This window comes from Azolla caroliniana, unplaced genomic scaffold (assembly GCF_043228905.1).
Source record: "Azolla caroliniana isolate FFs.n. ecotype wild unplaced genomic scaffold, voAzoCaro1.0.p SCAF_6, whole genome shotgun sequence".
In the NCBI taxonomy this organism is placed as follows: domain Eukaryota; kingdom Viridiplantae; phylum Streptophyta; class Polypodiopsida; order Salviniales; family Salviniaceae; genus Azolla; species Azolla caroliniana.
In genome coordinates, this window is record NW_028230441.1 from 12,419,746 (window position 1) to 12,442,570 (window position 22,825).

Sequence of the window (22,825 nt, forward strand, 5' to 3'; positions counted from 1 at the left end):
CCTAGACTAAGATGACCATTAATGAGATAATACAACATGTTATGCCCACGGACCATGGCTCTCGAACCCATGATGAAAAGATTAAGAGCCTTGCGCTCTTCAAGCTAAACTAGCATAACTCAATGTGCTTGCCAAGGTAAATTTCATATCTAGACTGAAATGAGCATTAATAATCACAAAACAATATGTAATGCCTGTTGACAATGGGCAAGCAAAGTGAGATGACCTTTCTTACAATGAGTAAGCAAAGTGAGATGAACTTGCATGCGAAGCCCACTAACTAGGGGCGTTGACTTAGGATAAGCACAATCTCGTGCCTTGACTTATATCACCAAATCTTATTTGACACAGCATACCACACTCGCCGACCATGGGGCTCGAACCCATGACCACAAGGTTAAGAGCCTTGCGCTCTTCCATCTGAGCTAGGCCGGCGCGATGTGCTTGACAACCACACTTTCATCCTAGACTGAGATGACCATTAATGAGATAATACAACATGTAATGCCCACGGACCATGGCTCTCGAACCCATGATGAAAAGATTAAGAGCCTTGCGCTCTTCAAGCTAAACTAGGATAACTCAATGTGCTTGCCAAGGTAAATTTCATATCTAGACTGAAATGAGCATTTATAATCACAGAACAATATGTAATGCCCGTTGACAATGGGCAAGCAAAGTGAGATGACCTTTCTTACAATGAGTAAGCAAAGTGAGATGAACTTGCATGCGAAGCCCACTAACTAGGGGCGTTGACTTAGGATAAGCACAATGTCGTGCCTTGACTTATATCACCAAATTAAATTTGACACAGCATACCACACTCGCCGACCATGGTGCTCGAACCCATGACCACAAGGTTAAGAGCCTTGCGCTCTTCCATCTGAACTAGGCCGGCTCGATGTGCTTGACAACCACACTTTCATCCTAGACTGAGATGACCATTAATGAGTTAATACAACATGTAATGCCCATGGACCATGGCTCTCGAACCCATGATGAAAAGATTAAGAGCCTTGCGCTCTTCAAGCTAAACTAGCATAACTCAATGTGCTTGCAAGGGTATATTTCATATCTAGACTGAAATGAGCATTAATAATCACAAAACAATATGTAATGCCCGTTGACAATGGGCAAGCAAAGTGAGATGACCTTTCTTACAATGAGTAAGCAAAGTGAGATGAACTTGCATGCGAAGCCCACTAACTAGCGGCGTTGACTTAGGATAAGCACAATGTCGTGCCTTGACTATTATCACCAAATTAAATTTGACACAGCATACCACACTCGCCGACCATGGGGCTCGAACCCATGACCACAAGGTTAAGAGCCTTGCGCTCTTCCATCTGAGCTAGGCCGGCTCAATGTGCTTGACAACTACACTTTCATCCTAGACTGAGATGATCATTTATGAGTTAATACAACATGTAATGCCCACGGACCATGGCTCTCGAACCCATGATGAAAAGATTAAGAGCCTTGCGCTCTTGAAGCTAAACTAGCATAACTCAATGTGCTTGCAAAGGTAAATTTCATATCTAGAGTGAAATGAGCATTAATAATCATAAAACAATATGTAATTCCCGTTTACAATGGGCAAGGAAAGTGAGATGACCTTTCTTACAATGAGTAAGCAAAGTGAGATGAACTTGCATGCGAAGCCCACTAACTAGGGGCGTTGACTTAGGATAAGCACAATGTCGTGCCTTAACTTATATCAGCAACTTTTATTTGACACAGCATACCACACTCGCCGACCATGGTGCTCGAACCCATGACCACAAGGTTAAGAGCCTTGCGCTCTTCCATCTGAGCTAGGCCGGCTCGATGTGCTTGACAACCACACTTTCATCCTAGACTGAGATGACCATTAATGAGTTAATACAACATGTAATGCCCATGGACCATGGCTCTCGAACCCATGATGAAAAGATTAAGAGCCTTGCGCTCTTCAAGCTAAACTAGCATAACTCAATGTGCTTGCAAGGGTATATTTCATATCTAGACTGAAATGAGCATTAATAATCACAAAACAATATGTAATGCCCGTTGACAATGGGCAAGCAAAGTGAGATGACCTTTCTTACAATGAGTAAGCAAAGTGAGATGAACTTGCATGCGAAGCCCACTAACTAGGGGCGTTGACTTAGGATAAGCACAATCTCGTGCCTTGACTTATATCACCAAATCTTATTTGACACAGCATACCACACTCGCCGACCATGGGGCTCGAACCCATGACCACAAGGTTAAGAGCCTTACGCTCTTCCATCTGAGCTAGGCCGGCGCGATGTGCTTGACAACCACACTTTCATCCTAGACTGAGATGACCATTAATGAGATAATACAACATGTAATGCCCACGGACCATGGCTCTCGAACCCATGATGAAAAGATTAAGAGCCTTGCGCTCTTCAAGCTAAACTAGGATAACTCAATGTGCTTGCCAAGGTAAATTTCATATCTAGACTGAAATGAGCATTTATAATCACAGAACAATATGTAATGCCCGTTGACAATGGGCAAGCAAAGTGAGATGACCTTTCTTACAATGAGTAAGCAAAGTGAGATGAACTTGCATGCGAAGCCCACTAACTAGGGGCGTTGACTTAGGATAAGCACAATGTCGTGCCTTGACTTATATCACCAAATTAAATTTGACACAGCATACCACACTCGCCGACCATGGTGCTCGAACCCATGACCACAAGGTTAAGAGCCTTGCGCTCTTCCATCTGAGCTAGGCCGGCTCGATGTGCTTGACAACCACACTTTCATCCTAGACTGAGATGACCATTAATGAGTTAATACAACATGTAATGCCCATGGACCATGGCTCTCGAACCCATGATGAAAAGATTAAGAGCCTTGCGCTCTTCAAGCTAAACTAGCATAACTCAATGTGCTTGCAAGGGTATATTTCATATCTAGACTGAAATGAGCATTAATAATCACAAAACAATATGTAATGCCCGTTGACAATGGGCAAGCAAAGTGAGATGACCTTTCTTACAATGAGTAAGCAAAGTGAGATGAACTTGCATGCGAAGCCCACTAACTAGCGGCGTTGACTTAGGATAAGCACAATGTCGTGCCTTGACTATTATCACCAAATTAAATTTGACACAGCATACCACACTCGCCGACCATGGGGCTCGAACCCATGACCACAAGGTTAAGAGCCTTGCGCTCTTCCATCTGAGCTAGGCCGGCTCAATGTGCTTGACAACTACACTTTCATCCTAGACTGAGATGATCATTTATGAGTTAATACAACATGTAATGCCCACGGACCATGGCTCTCGAACCCATGATGAAAAGATTAAGAGCCTTGCGCTCTTGAAGCTAAACTAGCATAACTCAATGTGCTTGCAAAGGTAAATTTCATATCTAGAGTGAAATGAGCATTAATAATCATAAAACAATATGTAATTCCCGTTTACAATGGGCAAGGAAAGTGAGATGACCTTTCTTACAATGAGTAAGCAAAGTGAGATGAACTTGCATGCGAAGCCCACTAACTAGGGGCGTTGACTTAGGATAAGCACAATGTCGTGCCTTAACTTATATCAGCAACTTTTATTTGACACAGCATACCACACTCGCCGACCATGGTGCTCGAACCCATGACCACAAGGTTAAGAGCCTTGCGCTCTTCCATCTGAGCTAGGCCGGCTCGATGTGCTTGACAACCACACTTTCATCCTAGACTGAGATGACCATTAATGAGTTAATACAACATGTAATGCCCATGGACCATGGCTCTCGAACCCATGATGAAAAGATTAAGAGCCTTGCGCTCTTCAAGCTAAACTAGCATAACTCAATGTGCTTGCAAGGGTATATTTCATATCTAGACTGAAATGAGCATTAATAATCACAAAACAATATGTAATGCCCGTTGACAATGGGCAAGCAAAGTGAGATGACCTTTCTTACAATGAGTAAGCAAAGTGAGATGAACTTGCATGCGAAGCCCACTAACTAGAGGCATTGACTTAGGATAAGCACAATGTCGTGCCTTGACTATTATCACCAAATTAAATTTGACACAGCATACCACACTCGCCGACCATGGGGCTCGAACCCATGACCACAAGGTTAAGAGCCTTACGCTCTTCCATCTGAGCTAGGCCGGCTCGATGTGCCTGACAACTACACTTTCATCCTAGACTGAGATGATCATTTATGAGTTAATACAACATGTAATGCCCACGGACCATGGATCTCGAACCCATCATGAAAAGATTAAGAGCCTTGCGCTCTTCAAACTAAACTAGCATAACTCAATGTGCTTGCCAAGGTAAATTTCATATCTAGACTGAAATGAGCATTAATAATCACAAAACAATATGTAATGCCCGCTAACAATGGGCAAGCAAAGTGAGATGACCTTTCTTACAATGAGTAAGCAAAGTGAGATGAACTTGCATGCGAAGCCCACTAACTAGGGGCGTTGACTTAGGATAAGCACAAAGTCGTGCCTTGACTTATATCACCAAATTTTATTTGACACAGCATACCACACTCGCCGACCATGGTGCTCGAACCCATGACCACAAGGTTAAGAGCCTTGCGCTCTTCCATCTGAGCTAGGCCGGCTCGATGTGCTTGACAACCACACTTTCATCCTAGACTGAGATGACCATTAATGAGTTAATACAACATGTAATGCCCATGGACCATGGCTCTCGAACCCATGATGAAAAGATTAAGAGCCTTGCGCTGTCGTGCCTTTCGGCTCCGGATCGTTGCGTGAGTCGGGTGGGAACCACTGAGGTTTTGGACTAGGAGGAAGGAAAATATGAGATGAGGCTAGTAATGGATAGATTATTAGAAAGAGATATAGAAACTTGTGAATCCCACAAGTATAATTGTTTTAGTTTATCTTAATCGTAGTAATAAATTGAAATAGTTTAGAATAGATTAGAGTAGATTGAGAAAAGAGATCAAACCTTGTGAATCCCACAAGTATTACATTAATCAATATTTATGTAAGAATATGAATTTAGATTGAAAGAGATAGATTATCTTAAACTTCGTGAATCCCACGAGTATATTTTATTGATTGTTGGTGTTTTAGGAAATATATCCAATTTCCCAAATATTTTTCACACACCTATTACATTGTGCTCCCCATCCTTATGTAGTGATGGGAGAGACTAAGCATAGCTACATGCTTTTTTTTTTTTTCTAATATGTTCATGCACACTAAATGTGCATGTGATGCTTTTCTAATCCTTGCTTTTATTTGCTAAATATAGTGCTCATGCACGCTAGATGTGCATGAGTCACTTTTTAGTCGCTTGCGTTTTTCTATAAAATATTCACGCACTCTAAAAATACATGATTTACCTTTTAATAAAGGTAGGCGCAAATAAAGCACTTATAGTTATTAAATCTATTTATAGAACACTAAAGATAAGGTAGCATAATGGTAAAGTTGAAGTTTGGCTATGTGGAGGTACAGGGTTCAAATCTTGCCCTATGCACGTGATAAATATCTTGATATATTATTTTATTTATTTATATGTAATTAAATCGGTTATATTATTTTTTACTTTTTCACGTAGTGTACGAAATACACTACGATAGCGCTCTTCAAGCTAAACTAGCATAACTCAATGTGCTTGCAAGGGTATATTTCATATCTAGACTGAAATGAGCATTAATAATCACAAAACAATATGTAATGCCCGTTGACAATGGGCAAGCAAAGTGAGATGACCTTTCTTACAATGAGTAAGCAAAGTGAGATGAACTTGCATGCGAAGCCCACTAACTAGGGGCGTTGACTTAGGATAAGCACAATGTCGTGCCTTGACTATTATCACCAAATTAAATTTGACACAGCATACCACACTCGCCGACCATGGGGCTCGAACCCATGACCACAAGGTTAAGAGCCTTGCGCTCTTCCATCTGAGCTAGGCCGGCTCAATGTGCTTGACAACTACACTTTCATCCTAGACTGAGATGATCATTTATGAGTTAATACAACATGTAATGCCCACGGACCATGGCTCTCGAACCCATGATGAAAAGATTAAGAGCCTTGCGCTCTTCAAGCTAAACTAGCATAACTCAATGTGCTTGCCAAGGTAAATTTCATATCTAGACTGAAATGAGCATTAATAATCACAAAACAATATGTAATGCCCGCTAACAATGGGCAAGGAAAGTGAGATGACCTTTCTTACAATGAGTAAGCAAAGTGAGATGACCTTGCATCCAAAGCCCACCAATTAGGGGCATTGAATTAGGATAAGCACAATGTCGTGCCTTGACTTATATCACCAAATTTTATTTGACACAACATGCCACACTCGCCGACCATGGGGCTCGAACCCATGACCTTAAGGTCAAGAGCCTTACGCTCTTCCATCTGAGCTAGGCCGGCTCGATGTACTTGACAACCACACTTTCATCCTAGACTGCAATGACCATTTATGAGTTAATACAACATGTAATGCCCACGAACCATGGCTCTCGAACCTATGATGAAAAGATTAAGAGCCTTGCGCTCTTCAAGCTAAACTAGCATAACTCAATGTGCTTACCAAGGTAAATTTCATATCTAGAGTGAAATGAGCATTCATAATCACAAAACAATATATAATGCCCGCTAACAATGGGCAAGCAAAGTGAGATGACCTTTCTTACAATGAATAAGCAAAGTCAGATGAACTTGCATGCGAAGCCAACTAACTAGGGGCGTTGACTTAGGATAAGCACAATGTCGTGCCTTAACTTATATCAGCAACTTTTATTTGACACAACATGCCACACTCGCCGACCATGGGGCTCGAACCCATGACCACAATGTTAAGATCCTTGCGCTCTTCCATCTGAGCTAGGCCGGCTCGATATGCTTGACAACCACACTTTCATCCTAGACTGAGATGACCATTTATGAGTTAATACAACATGTAATGCCCACGGACCATGGCTCTCGAACCCATGATGAAAAGATTAAGAGCCTTGCGCTCTTGAAGCTAAACTAGCATAACTCAATGTGCTTGCCAAGGTAAATTTCATATCTAGAGTGAAATGAGCATTAATAATCACAAAACAATATGTAATTCCCGTTGACAATGGGCAAGGAAAGTGAGATGACCTTTCTTACAATGAGTAAGCAAAGCGAGATGAACTTGCATGCGAAGCCCACTCACTAGGGGCGTTGACTTAGGATAAGCACAATGTCGTGCCTTGACTATTATCACCAAATTAAATTTGACACATCATACCACACTCGCCGACCATGGGGCTCGAACCCATGACCACAAGGTTAAGAGCCTTGCGCTCTTCCATCTGAGCTAGGCCGGCTCAATGTGCTTGACAACTACACTTTCATCCTAGACTGAGATGATCATTTATGAGTTAATACAACATGTAATGCCCACGGACCATGGCTCTCGAACCCATGATGAAAAGATTAAGAGCCTTGCGCTCTTGAAGCTAAACTAGCATAACTCAATGTGCTTGCCAAGGTAAATTTCATATCTAGAGTGAAATGAGCATTAATAATCATAAAACAATATGTAATTCCCGTTTACAATGGGCAAGGAAAGTGAGATGACCTTTCTTACAATGAGTAAGCAAAGTGAGATGAACTTGCATGCAAAGCCCACTAACTAGGGGCGTTAACTTAGGATAAGCACAATGTCGTGCCTTCAGTTATATCACCAAATTTTATTTGACACAGCATGCCACACTCGCCGACCATGGGGCTCGAACCCATGACCACAAGGTTAAGAGCCTTGCGCTCTTCCATCTGAGCTAGGCCGGCTCGATGTGCCTGACAACTACACTTTCATCCTAGACTGAGATGATCATTTATGAGTTAATACAACATGTAATGCCCACGGACCATGGCTCTCGAACCCATCATGAAAAGATTAAGAGCCTTGCGCTCTTCAAACTAAACTAGCATAACTCAATGTGCTTGCCAAGGTAAATTTCATATCTAGATTGAAATGAGCATTAATAATCACAAAACAATATGTAATGCCCGCTAACAATGGGCAAGCAAAGTGAGATGACCTTTCTTACAATGAGTAAACAAAGTGAGATGAATTTGCATGCGAAGCCCACTAACTAGGGGCGTTGACTTAGGATAAGCACAATGTCGTGCCTTGACTTATATCACCAAATTTTATTTGACACAGCATACCACACTCTCCGACCATGGGGCTCGAACCCATGACCACAAGGTTAAGAGCCTTGCGCTCTTCCATCTGAGCTAGGCCGGCGCGATGTGCTTGACAACCACACTTTCATCCTAGACTGCAATGACCATTTATGAGTTAATACAACATGTAATGCCCACGAACCATGGCTCTCGAACCCATGATGAAAAGATTAAGAGCCTTGCGCTCTTCAAGCTAAACTAGCATAACTCAATGTGCTTGCCAAGGTAAATTTCATATCTAGACTGAAATGAGCATTAATAATCACAAAACAATATGTAATGCCCGTTGACAATGGGCAAGCAAAGTGAGATGACCTTTCTTACAATGAGTAAGCAAAGTGAGATGAACTTGCATGCGAAGCCCACTAACTAGGGGCGTTGACTTAGGATAAGCACAATGTCGTGCCTTGACTTATATCACCAAATTTTATTTGACACAGCATACCACACTCTCCGACCATGGGGCTCGAACCCATGACCACAAGGTTAAGAGCCTTGCGCTCTTCCATCTGAGCTAGGCCGGCGCGATGTGCTTGACAACCACACTTTCATCCTAGACTGCAATGACCATTTATGAGTTAATACAACATGTAATGCCCACGAACCATGGCTCTCGAACCTATGATGAAAAGATTAAGAGCCTTGCGCTCTTCAAGCTAAACTAGCATAACTCAATGTGCTTACCAAGGTAAATTTCATATCTAGAGTGAAATGAGCATTCATAATCACAAAACAATATATAATGCCCGCTAACAATGGGCAAGCAAAGTGAGATGACCTTTCTTACAATGAATAAGCAAAGTGAGATGAACTTGCATGCGAAGCCAACTAACTAGGGGCGTTGACTTAGGATAAGCACAATGTCGTGCCTTAACTTATATCAGCAACTTTTATTTGACACAACATGCCACACTCGCCGACCATGGGGCTCGAACCCATGACCACAATGTTAAGATCCTTGCGCTCTTCCATCTGAGCTAGGCCGGCTCGATATGCTTGACAACCACACTGTCATCCTAGACTGAGATAACCATTTATGAGTTAATACAACATGTAATGCCCACGGACCATGGCTCTCAAACCCATGATGAAAAGATTAAGAGCCTTGCGCTCTTGAAGCTAAACTAGCATAACTCAATGTGCTTGCCAAGGTAAATTTCATATCTAGAGTGAAATGAGCATTAATAATCACAAAACAATATGTAATTCCCGTTGACAATGGGCAAGGAAAGTGAGATGACATTTCTTACAATGAGTAAGCAAAGCGAGATGAACTTGCATGCGAAGCCCACTAACTAGGGGCGTTGACTTAGGATAAGCACAATGTCGTGCCTTGACTATTATCACCAAATTAAATTTGACAGAGCATACCACACTCGCCGACCATGGGGCTCGAACCCATGACCACAAGGTTAAGAGCCTTGCGCTCTTCCATCTGAGCTAGGCCGGCTCAATGTGCTTGACAACTACACTTTCATCCTAGACTGAGATGATCATTTATGAGTTAATACAACATGTAATGCCCACGGACCATGGCTCTCGAACCCATGATGAAAAGATTAAGAGCCTTGCGCTCTTGAAGCTAAACTAGCATAACTCAATGTGCTTGCCAAGGTAAATTTCATATCTAGAGTGAAATGAGCATTAATAATCATAAAACAATATGTAATTCCCGTTTACAATGGACAAGGAAAGTGAGATGACCTTTCTTACAATGAGTAAGCAAAGTGAGATGAACTTGCATGCAAAGCCCACTAACTAGGGGCGTTAACTTAGGATAAGCACAATGTCGTGCCTTCAGTTATATCACCAAATTTTATTTGACACAGCATGCCACACTCGCCGACCATGGGGCTCGAACCCATGACCACAAGGTTAAGAGCCTTGCGCTCTTCCATCTGAGCTAGGCCGGCTCGATGTGCCTGACAACTACACTTTCATCCTAGACTGAGATGATCATTTATGAGTTAATACAACATGTAATGCCCACGGACCATGGCTCTCGAACCCATCATGAAAAGATTAAGAGCCTTGCGCTCTTCAAACTAAACTAGCATAACTCAATGTGCTTGCCAAGGTAAATTTCATATCTAGATTGAAATGAGCATTAATAATCACAAAACAATATGTAATGCCCGCTAACAATGGGAAAGCAAAGTGAGATGACCTTTCTTACAATGAGTAAACAAAGTGAGATGAATTTGCATGCGAAGCCCACTAACTATGGGCGTTGACTTAGGATAAGCACAAAGTCGTGCCTTCAGTTATATCACCAAATTTTATTTGACACAGCATGCCACACTCGCCGACCATGGGGCTCGAACCCATGACCACAAGGTTAAGAGCCTTGCGCTCTTCCATCTGAGCTAGGCCGGCTTGATATGCTTGACAACCACACTTTCATCCTAGACTGAGATGACCATTAATGAGATAATACAACATGTTATGCCCACGGACCATGGCTCTCGAACCCATGATGAAAAGATTAAGAGCCTTGCGCTCTTCAAGCTAAACTAGCATAACTCAATGTGCTTGCCAAGGTAAATTTCATATCTAGACTGAAATGAGCATTAATAATCACAAAACAATATGTAATGCCCGTTGACAATGGGCAAGCAAAGTGAGATGACCTTTCTTACAATGAGTAAGCAAAGTGAGATGAACTTGCATGCGAAGCCCACTAACTAGGGGCGTTGACTTAGGATAAGCACAATGTCGTGCCTTGACTTATATCACCAAATTTTATTTGACACAGCATACCACACTCTCCGACCATGGGGCTCGAACCCATGACCACAAGGTTAAGAGCCTTGCGCTCTTCCATCTGAGCTAGGCCGGCGCGATGTGCTTGACAACCACACTTTCATCCTAGACTGCAATGACCATTTATGAGTTAATACAACATGTAATGCCCACGAACCATGGCTCTCGAACCTATGATGAAAAGATTAAGAGCCTTGCGTTCTTCAAGCTAAACTAGCATAACTCAATGTGCTTACCAAGGTAAATTTCATATCTAGAGTGAAATGAGCATTCATAATCACAAAACAATATATAATGCCCGCTAACAATGGGCAAGCAAAGTGAGATGACCTTTCTTACAATGAATAAGCAAAGTGAGATGAACTTGCATGCGAAGCCAACTAACTAGGGGCGTTGACTTAGGATAAGCACAATGTCGTGCCTTAACTTAAATCAGCAACTTTTATTTGACACAACATGCCACACTCGCCGACCATGGGGCTCGAACCCATGACCACAATGTTAAGATCCTTGCGCTCTTCCATCTGAGCTAGGCCGGCTCGATATGCTTGACAACCACACTTTCATCCTAGACTGAGATGACCATTTATGAGTTAATACAACATGTAATGCCCACGGACCATGGCTCTCGAACCCATGATGAAAAGATTAAGAGCCTTGCGCTCTTGAAGCTAAACTAGCATAACTCAATGTGCTTGCCAAGGTAAATTTCATATCTAGAGTGAAATGAGCATTAATAATCACAAAACAATATGTAATTCCCGTTGACAATGGGCAAGGAATGTGAGATGACCTTTCTTACAATGAGTAAGCAAAGCGAGATGAACTTGCATGCGAAGCCTACTAACTAGGGGCGTTGACTTAGGATAAGCACAATGTCGTGCCTTGACTATTATCAGCAAATTAAATTTGACACAGCATACCACACTCGCCGACCATGGGGCTCGAACCCATGACCACAAGGTTAAGAGCCTTGCGCTCTTCCATCTGAGCTAGGCCGGCTCAATGTGCTTGACAACCACACTTTCATCCTAGACTGAGATGATCATTTATGAGTTAATACAACATGTAATGCCCACGGACCATGGCTCTCGAACCCATGATGAAAAGATTAAGAGCCTTGCGCTCTTCAAGCTAAACTAGCATAACTCAATGTGCTTGCCAAGGTAAATTTCATATCTAGACTGAAATGAGCATTAATAATCACAAAACAATATGTAATGCCCGCTAACAATGGGCAAGCAAAGTGAGATGACCTTTCTTACAATGAGTAAGCAAAGTGAGATGACCTTGCATCCAAAGCCCACCAATTAGGGGCATTGAATTAGGATAAGCACAATGTCGTGCCTTGACTTATATCACCAAATTTTATTTGACACAACATGCCACACTCGCCGACCATGGGGCTCGAACCCATGACCACAAGGTCAAGAGCCTTACGCTCTTCCATCTGAGCTAGGCCGGCTTGATGTACTTGACAACCACACTTTCATCCTAGACTGCAATGACCATTTATGAGTTAATACAACATGTAATGCCCACGAACCATGGCTCTCGAACCTATGATGAAAAGATTAAGAGCCTTGCGCTCTTCAAGCTAAACTAGCATAACTCAATGTGCTTACCAAGGTAAATTTCATATCTAGAGTGAAATGAGCATTCATAATCACAAAACAATATATAATGCCCGCTAACAATGGGCAAGCAAAGTGAGATGACCTTTCTTACAATGAATAAGCAAAGTGAGATGAACTTGCATGCGAAGCCAACTAACTAGGGGCGTTGACTTAGGATAAGCACAATGTTGTGCCTTAACTTATATCAGCAACTTTTATTTGACACAACATGCCACACTCGCCGACCATGGGGCTAGAACCCATGACCACAATGTTAAGATCCTTGCGCTCTTCCATCTGAGCTAGGCCGGCTCGATATGCTTGACAACCACACTTTCATCCTAGACTGAGATGACCATTTATGAGTTAATACAACATGTAATGCCCACGGACCATGGCTCTCGAACCCATGATGAAAAGATTAAGAGCCTTGCGCTCTTGAAGCTAAACTAGCATAACTCAATGTGCTTGCCAAGGTAAATTTCATATCTAGAGTGAAATGAGCATTAATAATCACAAAACAATATGTAATTCCCGTTGACAATGGGCAAGGAAAGTGAGATGACCTTTCTTACAATGAGTAAGCAAAGCGAGATGAACTTGCATGCAAAGCCCACTAACTAGGGGCGTTGACTTAGGATAAGCACAATGTCGTGCCTTGATTTACATCACCAAATTTTATTTGACACAGCATACCACACTCGCCGACCATGGGGCTCGAACCCATGACCACAAGGTTAAGAGCCTTACGCTCTTCCATCTGAGCTAGGCCGGCTCGATGTGCCTGACAACTACACTTTCATCCTAGACTGAGATGATCATTTATGAGTTAATACAACATGTAATGCCCACGGACCATGGCTCTCGAACCCATCATGAAAAGATTAAGAGCCTTGCGCTCTTCAAACTAAACTAGCATAACTCAATGTGCTTGCCAAGGTAAATTTCATATCTAGATTGAAATGAGCATTAATAATCACAAAACAATATGTAATGCCCGCTAACAATGGGCAAGCAAAGTGAGATGACCTTTGTTACAATGAGTAAACAAAGTGAGATGAATTTGCATGCGAAGCCCATTAACTATGGGCGTTGACTTAGGATAAGCACAAAGTGGTGCCTTCAGTTATATCACCAAATTTTATTTGACACAGCATGCCACACTCGCCGACCATGGGGCTCGAACCCATGACCACAAGGTTAAGAGCCTTGCGCTCTTCCATCTGAGCTAGGCCGGCTTGATATGCTTGACAACCACACTTTCATCCTAGACTGAGATGACCATTAATGAGATAATACAACATGTTATGCCCACGGACCATGGCTCTCGAACCCATGATGAAAAGATTAAGAGCCTTGCGCTCTTCAAGCTAAACTAGCATAACTCAATGTGCTTGCCAAGGTAAATTTCATATCTAGACTGAAATGAGCATTAATAATCACAAAACAATATGTAATGCCCGTTGACAATGGGCAAGCAAAGTGAGATGACCTTTCTTACAATGAGTAAGCAAAGTGAGATGAACTTGCATGCGAAGCCCACTAACTAGGGGCGTTGACTTAGGATAAGCACAAAGTCGTGCCTTGACTTATATCGCCAAATTTTATTTGACACAGCATACCACACTCGCGGACCATGGGGCTCGAACCCATGACCACAAGGTTAAGAGCCTTGCGCTCTTCCATCTGAGCTAGGCCGGCGCGATGTGCTTGACAACCACACTTTCATCCTAGACTGAGATGACCATTAATGAGATAATACAACATGTAATGCCCACGGACCATGGCTCTCGAACCCATGATGAAAAGATTAAGAGCCTTGCGCTCTTCAAGCTAAACTAGCATAACTCAATGTGCTTGCCAAGGTAAATTTCATATCTAGACTGAAATGAGCATTAATAATCACAAAACAATATGTAATGCCCGTTGACAATGGGCAAGCAAAGTGAGATGACCTTTCTTACAATGAGTAAGCAAAGTGAGATGAACTTGCATGCGAAGCCCACTAACTAGGGGCGTTGACTTAGGATAAGCACAATGTCGTGCCTTGACTTATATCACCAAATTTTATTTGACACAGCATACCACACTCGCCGACCATGGGGCTCGAACCCATGACCACAAGGTTAAGAGCCTTGCGCTCTTCCATCTGAGCTAGGCCGGCTCGATGTGCTTGACAACTACACTTTCATCCTAGACTGAGATGATCATTTATGAGTTAATACAACATGTAATGCCCATGGACCATGGCTCTCGAACCCATGATGAAAAGATTAAGAGCCTTGCGCTCTTTAAGCTAAACTAGCATAACTCAATGTGCTTGCCAAGGTAAATTTCATATCTAGACTGAAATGAGCATTAATAATCACAAAACAATATGTAATGCCCGCTAACAATGGGCAAGCAAAGTGAGATGACCTTTCTTACAATGAGTAAGCAAAGTGAGATGAACTTGCATGCGAAGCCCACTAACTAGGGGCGTTGACTTAGGACAAGCACAATGTCGTGCCTTAACTTATATCAGCAAATTTTATTTGACACAGCATGCCACACTCGCCGACCATTGGAGCGGCCCAGATCGTATACGCCTCTATTATTTCCATCAGTCAACGTAATCTCAAGAGGAGAATAGTAAATTTCCAAAATGATAACTAAGAATACAGCAAATAAGGCCATGAAGAATCCCATTAGAGGGGTAGTTCCCCAACCAGGGGCCACTTTACCATATTCTGAGTTAACTGGCTTCGGGCCTCGAACCCATGACCAGAAGGTTAAGAGCCTTGCGCTCTTCCATCTGAGCTAGGCCAGCTCGATATGCTTGACAACCACACTTTCATCCTAGACTGAGATGACCATTTATGAGTTAATACAACATGTAATGCCCACGGACCATGGCTCTCGAACCCATGATGAAAAGATTAAGAGCCTTGCGCCCTTGAAGCTAAACTAGCATAACTCAATGTGCTTGCCAAGGTAAATTTCATATCTAGACTGAAATGAGCATTAATAATCACAAAACAATATGTAATGCCCGTTGACAATGGGCAAGGAAAGTGAGATGACCTTTCTTACAATGAGTAAGCAACGTGAGATGAACTTGCATGCGAAGCCCACTAACTAGGGGCGTTGACTTAGGATAAGCACAATGTCGTGCCTTGACTTATATCACCAAATTTTATTTGACACAGCATACCACACTCGCCGACCATGGGGCTCGAACCCATGACCACAAGGTTAAGAGCCTTGCGCTCTTCCATCTGAGCTAGGCCGGCTCGATGTGCTTGACAACTACACTTTCATCCTAGACTGAGATGATCATTTATGAGTTAATACAACATGTAATGCCCACGGACCATGGCTCTCGAACCCATCATGAAAAGATTAAGAGCCTTACGCTCTTCAAGCTAAACTAGCATAACTTAATGTGCTTGCCAAGGTAAATTTCATATCTAGAGTGAAATGAGCATTAATAATCACAAAACAATATGTAATGCCCGCTAACAGCTAAACTAACTCAACTCAATGTGCTCTTCCAGCTAAACTAACTCAACTCAATGTGCTCTTCCAGCTAAACTAACTCAACTCAATGTGCTTGCCAGGGAAAATTTCAAATCTATAGTGAAATGACCATTAATAATTACAAAACAAGATGAAAAGTGCTCTTGAATCTATAGTGAAATGACCATTAATAATCTATAGTGCTCTCGAACTCATGATGAAAAGATTAAGAGCCTTGCGCTCTTCCAGCTAAACTAACTCAACTCAATGTGCTTGCCAAGGAAAATTTCAAATCTATAGTGAAATGACCATTAATAATTACAAAACAAGATGAAAAGTGCTCTCGAATCTATAGTGAAATGACCATTAATAATCTATAGTGCTCTCGAACTCATGATGAAAAGATTAAGAGCCTTGCGCTCTTCCATCTAAACTAGGCCAAGTCAATGTGCTTGCCAAGGAAATTTCATATCTAGATTGAAATGACCATTAGTAATTACAAAACAAGATGTAATGCCTGCTTACAATGGGTAAGCACAGTGAGATGACCTTGCATGCGAAGCCCACCAACTAGGGGCCTTGACTTAGGGTAAGCACAATGGCATGCCTAGAGTTATATGACCAAATATGAGTTGACCAAGCATGCCACACTCGCCGACCATGGGGCTCGAACCCATGACCACAAGGTCAAGAGCCTTGCGCTCTTCCATCTGAGCGAGGCCGGTTCGGTATGCTTGACTAGCACAATTTCATCCTAGACTGAGATGACCATTTATGAGTTAATACAACATGTAATGCCCATGGAATATGGTTCTCGAACCTATGATGAAAAGATGAAGAGCCTTGCGCTCTACCAGCTAAACTAACCCAACTCAATGTGCTTGCCAAGGAAAATTTCATATGTAGAGTGAAATGACCATTAATAATTACAAAACAACATGTAATGCCCGCTAACAATGGGTAAGCAAAGTGAGATGACCTTGCATGCGAAGCCCACCAACTAGGGGCCTAGGCTTAGGGTAAGCGCAATGGCGTGCCTAGAGTTGTATGAGGGTCGAAGCATGCTACGGTGTATCAACTTTTGGCCAAAAATTCAGTACTAAATTGAGGATGAAAATAAACAATTATCATCTATTGAATGGTGTTCAATTTCAAATAAGAAATTCATTACGTCACACTCGAATGTACAAAGATATTATACGTCACACTTGAAATGTCCCAAGGCCGTATTTAATACATTAATTGTAACTTCATTCTCCTAGGTAGAGTTGTACAAAAGCACCCCTGGAGAAGGTTTCGAATGTGATAGTTGGTTAGTCTCTCTCTCTCTCTCTCTCTCTCTCTCTCTTTCTCCTCTGTCTCAAAGTTGTCAGACAAGCAGTGGCAGAAAGTTAGAAAGAAGACACATATCTAATACCTATCTCTCTCTTTCTCTCTCTCACTCCACCTTCGAATCTCTGTTTCCTGCTTTCTTTTTGTTTCTCTCTCTCACTCCACTTTCGATTCTCTGTTTCCCTAGGTAGTTGTTGTTGTGTTCCCCTCTGTGCTAGGTTCGATCTCTGTCTCTGTATATGCAGAGATTTCTGTTTCCCCGGATTGATGTTCTTCTTGTTGATTTTCTTTCCTTGTGTATGCTCGTTTGTCTCCTCTGTTAATGTTCGTTTGTCTCCTCTGCAGCAGCCTCGTCAACAACCTCTTGCATATAGATGATTTTGAAGGCTTGGTGTACTCCCAAGGTGTCGAAATCAACACGGTGTGATACCTCTACCTTGACCTTGGCTCCATCTGCATTCGACCCATCAATCCATCTACAGCTTGTACGATCTCTAGGTATTCTCTGTGCTGCATGCCCAACTGGTATGTATTTGTTTTCTCTATGTTTCATGTCCGTCTGTTTTTAATTTGTATGTGTATGGGCATTTTTAGGTTTTGATTATTCATAGTCTATGTGTTGCATGCCCAACTGGTATGTTTTCATTTTCTTTGTGTTTCTTGTCTGTCTGTTTTTAATTTGTATGTGTTTGACATAGATGGATGAGTTTTCTTCTGACTGTTTAGGGTGGTTGTGTGTTTGACATGGTTTGTACAAGCAACTTAGATGGAGTTGGATATGATGAGTTGCTATGTTTTCATTTTGTTGGTATGTTTTCGTTTTCTCTGTGTTTCCTGTCTGTTTTTAATTTGTATGTGTTAGACATGGATGAGTTTTCTTCTGACTATTTAGAGTTTTTGTGTGTTTGACATGGCTTGTACATGCAATGTGATGATTTGCTATGTGTTGATGGTAATTTGATGAGTTTTATTCTAGTACATGCATATTCATTCAACGAGAATAGTGATGACTAGGACAATGACGAGAAGGACACCCATAAAGAAGACATTGATGAAAGAGAAAGTGAAGACACCAGTGAAGAAAGGAAAAAGGACACCTATCAAAGAAAGCAAGAAGACACCCACAAGAGAAAGGGTGATGAATTCATCAACACAGAGAAAGAAGATGTACCACTCCATCATTCGAGACACACCTCTCGGATGGAGTTATTTCCTTCGAGCACGACCTGAAGTTTATCCTAAGTTGAGAGAGTGGTTGATAAAAACCTGGGGGTCAGCACATCCCGATACAAGGCGAGGATTCCACATAAGTGGATTGAAGAGGGAATATGTGAACTTATTGAAGACGAGATATGAACATGTTTATGATACAAATCAAATCTGTAACAATGAGGTGGGTACTGTTTTTGCACATGCATTTGCATGTGAAGTTCAAGGTGGCATCGACGTGGATTGGGAAGATTTTAATCGGCACCGGTCAGAACATTATAAAGGGTCCTCCAGTACCAACACTGGCTTGAAGTCATCGGGAACCTCTCATGTGGATATTCCGGCTACAACACCTGTCCACCAAGTTCAATCTGCAAAAGTACATGCCACAATGACTGAAAAGCATGAACAGATGATGGCCAGTTGCATAGCTTCTATGAGCTCAAGAATACAAGCACTACTTGCTGATTTGGAAGCAGTTAAATCAGCTGAGATACAGGCAGAAAAAAAAATTCTCTTCATTAAAGACTACATATGAATGGATTGCATCGACAATCCAAATTTCAGAAAGTGAGGTGTTGAAAGAGGAGTTGAAGAAAGAGCTAAACAATATGGGCACTCAATTAGGTTCACAAATGAGAGACCTTGATACTTGTAGGAATGCACATTCCAAAATAGATAATAAGTTGTCAGCTTTAAAGTTGCATTCCGAGAACCTTGCGTGCTTAATAAGGTTTTGAAACTTTGTGTCCATATGTAATTAAGCACCCAAGTGGTATGGAAAGTACCATTACTAGTATAGCTATATCACGGTATTGGCTTTAAAAGTTATTTATTTCTACTTCTGTGGTATAAATATCATATTAGCTAATATATTATAACTTGTGTTTGCAATCTACCAAGTGTGTTACCGGCCGGCAAGGAGTCCAAAATACGGAGTGAAGGAATTAATTAAGTATGGTTGTAAATAAGCATAGTGTGGACGGACCGACTGGAAACGGTATGCCGTTCCAGATCCGGACGGATCCCGAATAGGTGCGATAGGCACCGTTTTGTACTACGGGCCGGAAACCTATTTAAAGGCCCGGACCCCATTGTAATCGCAGCGGATAATTAATAGAGCGTATGGTGTTTATACTTCTGTGTTGATTTCCGTTCTGTACTTATTGTTATATCTTACGCGTGTAATTAACAAAAGCGCTCTAATCGTGTAACCTACTTAGGTCGGTGTAATCGTTGAGTCATAATCCTATGCCGTAATCACCCTTTGGTGAAGTGTCTCCGTGACACCTTGTGTTAGGCCTTGTCCGGTCAGAGAATAACACAGTTTTGGCGACCACGATTCCTGCTTTCTCGCAGCGAACGACGGTAATGGATGACGAGACCAACGCACGACCTGGTTACAGACCGAGCTCGACGCCTCGCCGAACGGCAAAGACGGCGTGAGACTTTCCAGCAAGCAGCGCACGAAATTCGCTCGGATCGTTCGTTCTCCAACGAGATCCGGAGAGTCGCGGAGGAATCTCTTCGGTTACAGCAAACTCGCGACCAGGACGACGGAAGCGGTCTAAGTAGTCTCCGGGAAACCGAACGCCTCCTCAAGGCGTTGGCAAGCGGAGAAAACGAGGCAGAAGCCTTTTCAGCCTACGAATCGGATTCCGAAGGGGGATACAACGTGCACACGAACTACCGGAGCAGCAACGATACCCCCGGCGGCCCGGAGGACGACGGGTCGGATACCGTGCCAACTCCAGAACCGGAACCGTTCGACCAGGGCTATCCGGAACCGCAAACAGAAGCCGTCAACCCACCAACACCGGAAGTGGAAGAAGCAAAGCCACCGACACCAACGAAAGAGCCGGCGAAGGTACCGGAAGAAGAGCCGGTGAAGGAACCGGAAAAAGAACCGGAAGAGGAACCGGAAAAAGCACCGGCAAAAGAACCGGAAGTGGAACCGGAGAGAAAACCGGAAAGATATCAACAAACGCCACTAAACCGCAGCCTAATACTGGACGACGACATGCCGTTCCAATACTCAAAGTATCGCGATGATCCGGACGCGGAAGCGCATGTTCATGCCTTCGAGCAGACATGGGAAGCAAATCATGCATCCCAGCGAATGACACCGGAGGAAGAAGAACGCTCGAAGATAGCGGAATTCGGGGTCACGTTGGAAGGACCAGCGGCACGATGGCGGCGGACGCAGGACCCGGCGACCATCACAACCTTTGCAGAATTAAAAGCAAAATTCTTGCATTTTTTCCACAAGGAGGTCGACCAGACGACAATGGTGGGCCTGTTTTATACGATCCGACAGGAGGCAGGGGAAAGCATTCCCCAATTCGTCATCCGTTTCCAACGAATGCATAGCCAGCTTGCCCGTGCACCCCCGGAGGAGGAATTACGGACGATATTTTTAAACGCACTCCGGGAACCGTTACGCACGGTGTGTACGGTAATCGACTTTCGAGGAAGCACCATTGACCAGGTCATTGACCGGGTCAGAGAAATGGAAAAGTCAAGCTCATGGCTTACACTGGGAACACTGCAACGGGCGTTACCCACCGATGAAGATCTCCGGTTCCGGCAGGCAATTCAATGCACAATCTGCTTGAATGCCGGACACTCGGCAGTGGAGTGCACCATGCGAACCCAGTGTGTGATTTGTCAATCCAAGAGTCATACAACGGACCGGTGCGAGTATAACCTGTTAAACCGACAAGCACCACCCGTCCGACGGATCGAGCCAAGAAGCAGCCGAGACGAAGATGATGATCGTTGGCAAAGAATGAACCGGTACCGACCGGCACAGGATGTCCGGTACGGAGACAGACAAGAGAATGATGGCCGGTACGGGGATCGGCATGATAACTACGACCGGTATGAGCGATCGGACCGTTATCGGGAGTCCAACAGACGACACGAGCAATACGACAGAGACCATTCCCCTGGTTACCGAAGGCACCAGGAGGACTACGGCCGATGTTACGATCCACCACGACAGGACTACCGAAATAAAAATAAGAATAATAAGAAACGTAATGTCAAGAACGGTAGTCACCCTAGGGACCCGGAACATAGAACCCCAAGGAGCCAACCGGCACAGAACGCACCACTCACTACGGGACCGACTCCGGCTACCAGCAATGCTGAATCCAGCAATACCCGTAAAGAGTACTGCTATTACTGCAGGCAGGAAGGCCACTACAGTAACCAGTGCCCGGCAAAGAGCTACGATAAATGACCAGCAGTTAATATGGTGGTTCCGGAAGTGGCGGATGTACAGCAAGTAACCACACGGTCGAAAGGCATGGCCAAAGAGTGGGAAACACAAGAGGCCATACGAAAACAGGCGACGGAATGGGTGAAGGAAGCCAATGAAAGGAACGTCGCGGACGCGGAATGGCAAAAGGCGAATACCATAGGGAGTGCCGGCGGTAGCCACGCAGAAAACGAGACATGGCAAGCACTGCAAGAATGTCAGATCACGTTGCCATTAGGAAGACTCTTGCAGCTCGTGCCGCGATTTACGGAAGGACTAAAAACGGTCATGACAGACGGTATAGCCCCACCGGCACCAGTCCTCTTCTCGAATCCGGAGGAGGGACCGACAGTGGTGGACACTAGTAGTCCGGTGATTACAGCTATTGTCAAAGGGCACGAACTTCCCGGCACAGTAATCGATGGAGGTTCCGGGGTGAACGTAATAAGCCTCCGCACGTGTGATGCCTTGGGTATACATGAATGGGAGCCATGTCCGTTCTGGCTACGGATGGCGGATACGAGCTCTGTACGGCCGACGGGCTTAATACGGAAATTGGAAGTCACCATAGGAGGTCACACATTTCACATCTCGGCTGTCGTGCTGCAGCTACAGGCGCAAGGCGCGTACCCACTGTTGCTGGGCAGACCATGGTTGAAAACAGCACACATCAAGCAAAATTGGCGGAAAAATATGATTACCTTCCGGCGCGGAAAAGCCAAGGTCCGGGTACTGACACAAACACGGACGAGCAACGGTAAGGAATGCACACCGCTGTATGCGGAATGCGTGAATATGCTTGAAGGGTTGGCAGACGACGAAGAAGCCCAGTACTTGGACGAACACCCGAAGATCGTACCACTCTTCGAGATTGACGTAGCTGAAGCCGTAGCGCCATACTTGCCGCAGCGGGACGAAACCGAAGCCGAACCAGACAAAGATTCGATTCGGGAA

At 43.5% G+C, this 22,825-nt stretch overlaps 28 non-coding genes across 28 annotated transcripts; all 28 read right to left on the reverse strand.

The window, feature by feature from the left end:
• Nucleotides 1-362: 362 nt before the first annotated feature.
• Nucleotides 363-435, reverse strand: TRNAK-CUU (transfer RNA lysine (anticodon CUU)). The gene has a single exon. It is a non-coding gene; the product is annotated as a tRNA-Lys (tRNA).
• A 390-nt stretch (nucleotides 436-825) lies between these two features.
• On the reverse strand, nucleotides 826-898 carry TRNAK-CUU (transfer RNA lysine (anticodon CUU)). The gene has a single exon. It is a non-coding gene; the product is annotated as a tRNA-Lys (tRNA).
• Nucleotides 899-1,288: 390 nt separating this feature from the next.
• TRNAK-CUU (transfer RNA lysine (anticodon CUU)) lies at nucleotides 1,289-1,361 on the reverse strand. Its single transcript has one exon. It is a non-coding gene; the product is annotated as a tRNA-Lys (tRNA).
• Nucleotides 1,362-1,751: 390 nt separating this feature from the next.
• TRNAK-CUU (transfer RNA lysine (anticodon CUU)) lies at nucleotides 1,752-1,824 on the reverse strand. Its single transcript has one exon. It is a non-coding gene; the product is annotated as a tRNA-Lys (tRNA).
• A 390-nt stretch (nucleotides 1,825-2,214) lies between these two features.
• Nucleotides 2,215-2,287, reverse strand: TRNAK-CUU (transfer RNA lysine (anticodon CUU)). Its single transcript has one exon. It is a non-coding gene; the product is annotated as a tRNA-Lys (tRNA).
• A 390-nt stretch (nucleotides 2,288-2,677) lies between these two features.
• Nucleotides 2,678-2,750, reverse strand: TRNAK-CUU (transfer RNA lysine (anticodon CUU)). The gene has a single exon. It is a non-coding gene; the product is annotated as a tRNA-Lys (tRNA).
• A 390-nt stretch (nucleotides 2,751-3,140) lies between these two features.
• On the reverse strand, nucleotides 3,141-3,213 carry TRNAK-CUU (transfer RNA lysine (anticodon CUU)). The gene has a single exon. It is a non-coding gene; the product is annotated as a tRNA-Lys (tRNA).
• A 390-nt stretch (nucleotides 3,214-3,603) lies between these two features.
• TRNAK-CUU (transfer RNA lysine (anticodon CUU)) lies at nucleotides 3,604-3,676 on the reverse strand. The gene has a single exon. It is a non-coding gene; the product is annotated as a tRNA-Lys (tRNA).
• Nucleotides 3,677-4,066: 390 nt separating this feature from the next.
• Nucleotides 4,067-4,139, reverse strand: TRNAK-CUU (transfer RNA lysine (anticodon CUU)). The gene has a single exon. It is a non-coding gene; the product is annotated as a tRNA-Lys (tRNA).
• Nucleotides 4,140-4,529: 390 nt separating this feature from the next.
• TRNAK-CUU (transfer RNA lysine (anticodon CUU)) lies at nucleotides 4,530-4,602 on the reverse strand. Its single transcript has one exon. It is a non-coding gene; the product is annotated as a tRNA-Lys (tRNA).
• A 1,262-nt stretch (nucleotides 4,603-5,864) lies between these two features.
• On the reverse strand, nucleotides 5,865-5,937 carry TRNAK-CUU (transfer RNA lysine (anticodon CUU)). Its single transcript has one exon. It is a non-coding gene; the product is annotated as a tRNA-Lys (tRNA).
• A 390-nt stretch (nucleotides 5,938-6,327) lies between these two features.
• Nucleotides 6,328-6,400, reverse strand: TRNAK-CUU (transfer RNA lysine (anticodon CUU)). Its single transcript has one exon. It is a non-coding gene; the product is annotated as a tRNA-Lys (tRNA).
• An 853-nt stretch (nucleotides 6,401-7,253) lies between these two features.
• Nucleotides 7,254-7,326, reverse strand: TRNAK-CUU (transfer RNA lysine (anticodon CUU)). The gene has a single exon. It is a non-coding gene; the product is annotated as a tRNA-Lys (tRNA).
• A 390-nt stretch (nucleotides 7,327-7,716) lies between these two features.
• TRNAK-CUU (transfer RNA lysine (anticodon CUU)) lies at nucleotides 7,717-7,789 on the reverse strand. Its single transcript has one exon. It is a non-coding gene; the product is annotated as a tRNA-Lys (tRNA).
• Nucleotides 7,790-8,179: 390 nt separating this feature from the next.
• On the reverse strand, nucleotides 8,180-8,252 carry TRNAK-CUU (transfer RNA lysine (anticodon CUU)). Its single transcript has one exon. It is a non-coding gene; the product is annotated as a tRNA-Lys (tRNA).
• A 390-nt stretch (nucleotides 8,253-8,642) lies between these two features.
• TRNAK-CUU (transfer RNA lysine (anticodon CUU)) lies at nucleotides 8,643-8,715 on the reverse strand. Its single transcript has one exon. It is a non-coding gene; the product is annotated as a tRNA-Lys (tRNA).
• An 853-nt stretch (nucleotides 8,716-9,568) lies between these two features.
• On the reverse strand, nucleotides 9,569-9,641 carry TRNAK-CUU (transfer RNA lysine (anticodon CUU)). Its single transcript has one exon. It is a non-coding gene; the product is annotated as a tRNA-Lys (tRNA).
• A 390-nt stretch (nucleotides 9,642-10,031) lies between these two features.
• TRNAK-CUU (transfer RNA lysine (anticodon CUU)) lies at nucleotides 10,032-10,104 on the reverse strand. The gene has a single exon. It is a non-coding gene; the product is annotated as a tRNA-Lys (tRNA).
• Nucleotides 10,105-10,494: 390 nt separating this feature from the next.
• Nucleotides 10,495-10,567, reverse strand: TRNAK-CUU (transfer RNA lysine (anticodon CUU)). Its single transcript has one exon. It is a non-coding gene; the product is annotated as a tRNA-Lys (tRNA).
• Nucleotides 10,568-10,957: 390 nt separating this feature from the next.
• Nucleotides 10,958-11,030, reverse strand: TRNAK-CUU (transfer RNA lysine (anticodon CUU)). The gene has a single exon. It is a non-coding gene; the product is annotated as a tRNA-Lys (tRNA).
• An 853-nt stretch (nucleotides 11,031-11,883) lies between these two features.
• Nucleotides 11,884-11,956, reverse strand: TRNAK-CUU (transfer RNA lysine (anticodon CUU)). The gene has a single exon. It is a non-coding gene; the product is annotated as a tRNA-Lys (tRNA).
• A 390-nt stretch (nucleotides 11,957-12,346) lies between these two features.
• Nucleotides 12,347-12,419, reverse strand: TRNAK-CUU (transfer RNA lysine (anticodon CUU)). Its single transcript has one exon. It is a non-coding gene; the product is annotated as a tRNA-Lys (tRNA).
• Nucleotides 12,420-13,272: 853 nt separating this feature from the next.
• On the reverse strand, nucleotides 13,273-13,345 carry TRNAK-CUU (transfer RNA lysine (anticodon CUU)). The gene has a single exon. It is a non-coding gene; the product is annotated as a tRNA-Lys (tRNA).
• Nucleotides 13,346-13,735: 390 nt separating this feature from the next.
• Nucleotides 13,736-13,808, reverse strand: TRNAK-CUU (transfer RNA lysine (anticodon CUU)). The gene has a single exon. It is a non-coding gene; the product is annotated as a tRNA-Lys (tRNA).
• Nucleotides 13,809-14,198: 390 nt separating this feature from the next.
• On the reverse strand, nucleotides 14,199-14,271 carry TRNAK-CUU (transfer RNA lysine (anticodon CUU)). The gene has a single exon. It is a non-coding gene; the product is annotated as a tRNA-Lys (tRNA).
• Nucleotides 14,272-14,661: 390 nt separating this feature from the next.
• On the reverse strand, nucleotides 14,662-14,734 carry TRNAK-CUU (transfer RNA lysine (anticodon CUU)). The gene has a single exon. It is a non-coding gene; the product is annotated as a tRNA-Lys (tRNA).
• Nucleotides 14,735-15,769: 1,035 nt separating this feature from the next.
• TRNAK-CUU (transfer RNA lysine (anticodon CUU)) lies at nucleotides 15,770-15,842 on the reverse strand. Its single transcript has one exon. It is a non-coding gene; the product is annotated as a tRNA-Lys (tRNA).
• Nucleotides 15,843-16,720: 878 nt separating this feature from the next.
• Nucleotides 16,721-16,793, reverse strand: TRNAK-CUU (transfer RNA lysine (anticodon CUU)). Its single transcript has one exon. It is a non-coding gene; the product is annotated as a tRNA-Lys (tRNA).
• Nucleotides 16,794-22,825: the final 6,032 nt, after the last annotated feature.